General features: G+C 38.6%; 1 long non-coding RNA gene across 1 annotated transcript; it reads left to right on the forward strand.

Moving 5' to 3' along the window:
- Window positions 1–643: 643 nt before the first annotated feature.
- Window positions 644–3,683, forward strand: LOC119067600. The gene is made up of 3 exons (XR_005085968.1): window positions 644–758; window positions 1,472–1,473; window positions 3,665–3,683. It is a non-coding gene; the product is annotated as an uncharacterized LOC119067600 (long non-coding RNA).
- Window positions 3,684–4,000: the final 317 nt, after the last annotated feature.

Consider the following 4,000-nt stretch of genomic DNA (forward strand, 5'->3'; position numbering starts at 1 on the left):
AACGACCTTTGAGCCCTCCCAACAAGCTCGCGTTACATCCTACATAAAAACAATGTTCCGCAACTTTGTTCTACTCGTCAATACCTTTCATTTAATATATCACAAGCAGCTATTGCGTGCGTATTTCGGTAGATATCGTCGAAAGACTGAAAAACACCTATAGGGCCCTAGCTCTGGAAGGGCCGACCCTACCATGCCCATTTTCGAACTTGACCTTACTTTTGTCGATACCAATCGGGGAAAAAAAGAATTTTGAAAAAAGGTTGTGATTTGCTCAAGCTAGAGGGGTCACAGACGGACGGACGGACGGACGGACATTTTTTTTATTGCGGATTCGTCATCTATGAACATAACCAAATGCTTTGCCCTTACTGTCTGCTTCCAATTCGACGTGTTACAAACGGCATATTAATCTTATAAGCCCCCAGTACTTCGTACGGGGCTAAAAACCTCTTCAAAACTGCAGTCAACCGAACTAGCTGTAAATAGTATTTTTCGTTACGAATGATGAAAAATTCTGTCCGAGAAAGTGTAATGATACTAACAATACTCACTAACACAAACGTAATTCAAAGTATTGTAACATTGAAGATTGTAATAAACAGTCAGTTGATACTGACAGTTCAAACAACAACCATAACAGAAAGTAATTTCTTGGCTGCAAATACCTCTCTCTGAGAAGTACAGAAAAATTGAACTTTTCGATCGTAGAATGCGTGTCGAAATCCGTCGAATTTCAGTCTTCAAGCACAAAAATGGTATTTTCGTTACGAGTGATGAAAAGGGTAATTTTCCGCATTCATTACGAGTTACGAACTACATTTTTTGCGCTTGAAAAGTAAAATGAGACGAAATCACAAAAACTTGTTGGAGATCAACATAGCAATCAAACATATTTGTAGTCAGTCAAAATTATATATTCGTCATGTTTGGACTCATTAAACTTTCTTTCATAAAATCATTGTTATCGTAATTTGGCAGAGCGAGGCGTAGAATTGCATTGTGGCATAGAATTGCATAGCGGCGTAGCATGGCGTGGCTACACAAAAGCATAGCAATGCATAGCAGCGTAGCAATTCATAGCGATGTAGCAATTCATAGCAGCATAGTCAAATATTGTTTTGAGAATTTACAAGAAGTCTGGAATTGTTGGTGGCATTTTTGCGATTCATGAAGACTGAAATGGCGTAGCTTCGGTGTAGCATTGCATAGCATCGACAATCGACATGGCAATTTCCATAGCTAAGTATGGCGACCGGCGTAGCATAGCGACTGGCGTAGCAATGCAGATCGCATAGCTGAGCATGGCAAGACGCATAGTCGTACATGGTGTAGCGTAACCAAGCATTGCATATTCAGTACATAATGAGGGCGAAAAATTCTTGATTCAGGAGGAGCCCGATTGTACCTTGAATGGTCTAAGGTATCAGTCCGGCTGAATTGAGATTTCCAAATCCATTTGATTGAGGAGGAGTGTTGGAGATCAACATAGCAATCAAACATATTTGTAGTCAGTCAAAATTATATATTCGTCATGTTTGGACTCATTAAACTTTCTTTCATAAAATCATTGTTTCTACTCGAACCTTTTGTCCGGAATCCTGCCGATTCCAACAAAACTTTAATTGAGAAATCATTGTACAACCATTTCAAAAACAAAGCATGTACAGTGTACACTTGATCGCGTCTAAAGAAATATGTGAACATCCATTTTTGGCCGGAGAGTGCGGGCGGCCGAGAAAATACTTACTTGGTCGCAAATACCTCTCTCAGAGAAGTACAAAAAAATTGAACTTTTCGATGATAGTTTGCGTGTCGAAATAGTATGTTGTGTTACAATACGTGTAACACATCATGCTTTGTGCCAACCGAGAATTGAAATAGACCAATGCACAAAAATTCAGAATTTTCATTGTAAACAATCACTCTTCGAATTTGATCGATCACGTTGCTTTGCATTTTTTTTAAACGAATGCTGTAATAACTCATACGAATTTCATTTCAACACTGGTTTGAGTGTTGTAATAAGCCATGAAAACGGGTGTTGTAATTTTGGACATTTCAATCTAGTTATCGATATTGAAATCCGTCGTATTTCAATTCTCGGTGGCACAATCCATCTAATCAACCGCAAACATAAAATTAAAATTTTTACGCTGTGTCCTTGTCAAAATTCATTCATTTTTTACTTTGTTGGGTCTTAATAAGCAAATTCACTTTGAATCATTGAAGAGAAAGATCGTTATTTGACTTTAAAAATACAAACAAAGTGTGCTGCCCTCTTACAGAAGGTTGCTAGGCTACACAGCATATCTATCAATAATTAAATTACAAAATATTTACAACAAATGTGATATTCAACTAAAGTTTTCGTCAATGACTAGGCACCGTATATGTGGCTTTTTATAATCTGAATCGTACGAACTAAAATTTCCTCAGTAATTGGAGACAAATCAGAGATATCTAAGTTAAAGTCTTTGAAAAATTGCACAACACTTGAACCGACCGTACCGCGGCACCCGAACTAGAGTCCTTTGACCGACCGTCTACGTTTACCGAAGGTCGAAAAATACTTTTCTTCATAAAAGGGAATGCACTTTTCGTAGATTTCGCATTTTTCGGCTTGGATTTTTGAGTCTTGGTTACTGTCGCTGGTTTCGTATCTAATTGTAGGATCGATGATATAGGCGTTGTTGGACTTGTTATCGAATGCGATGATGTCGCTAAATCTTGAACGTCCGTCGATGTCAATCGCGTAGACTTCTTCAAAACAGGTGTATCGCTTCTGTTGTTGTAACAGTTCCTTAAGTTGGTGCTTTGCGTTGTGATGTCTAGAGATGATTTGCTGGTTGTTAGAGGGACAACTTCCAGTTACGTGTGCTATTGTTTCGTTCTCTCCGTCGCATTTGCGGCAGAGGCGGGAAGTGCTTCCAACACCAGGTACTCCATTCAAATTCGCATAGTTACTATTCAACTTAATGGCGGCGATCCACTCGGACGATGAAAGTCGGTTTTTGTTGCAGACGAAGTCGTTGCCTTTGATAAATGTTTGGAAATGTGTTACGCCGGCTCCTTGGTATTTCAGACCACACCAAAAGCAAACACTAAGATATTGACTTCTGAATAATTGACACAAGTGGCTTCGTACGAGATTTTTTTGACTTTGACAATTGTGTTGGGTCTTAATAAGCAAATTCATTTTGAATCATTAAAAAAAAGTAAGCAGACACTGAGATATTGACTCCTGTATAATTGACAGAAGTGGCTACGTACGGGATTTTTAGCCCCGTACGAAGTACGAAGGGGCTTATAGGATTACGATGCCGTGTGTAATTGATGGAATTCGAAGCAGACGGTAAGGGCAAAGTGTTTGCCTATGTTCATAGATGACGAATCCGCAATAAAAATTTGGGCTGTCTGTCCGTCTGTCTGTCACGTCGATATCTTGAGTAAATCAAATCCGATTTCAAAAATTTCCCCTGAAAGATAGTCGAAATAGTGAGGCTAAGTTCGAAGATGGGCATATTCGGGTAGGCCCTTCGTGAGTTAGGGCCACCTAAGTGATTTAAGGTCTTTTGGTGATGTTTATGGCAAAACAAACGATGGAAATGTAAATGACAAGGCAAATGATAGGTATTGTCAATACCAATCCAGGAAAAAAAAGTTTTTTTTAAATTGGGTGAGTGGACCGTGAGTTAGGGCCTTAGAAGTGAAAAGCTACTAGGGCCCTATGTGTATTTTACATAGAACTCAAGTAAATTTCATTCGTTTTTCGTAATTTTTGTGTCATTTGGAAGGTAATCAAAGGCCGAATAGAATGTGGTTGAAAAAAAAATAAATTTGGGTCCTCGGACTAAGGCCGCTACTAGGGCCCCATGTGTATTTTACATATAACTCGAGCAAATTTCATCCGTTTTCCGTATTTTTTGTTTCATTTGGAAGGTAATTAAAGGCCGAATAGAATGTAGTTGAAAAAAAAAATTAAATTTGGATCCTCGGA

This window comes from Bradysia coprophila (assembly GCF_014529535.1).
Source record: "Bradysia coprophila strain Holo2 chromosome X unlocalized genomic scaffold, BU_Bcop_v1 contig_12, whole genome shotgun sequence".
NCBI classification, from domain to species: domain Eukaryota; kingdom Metazoa; phylum Arthropoda; class Insecta; order Diptera; family Sciaridae; genus Bradysia; species Bradysia coprophila.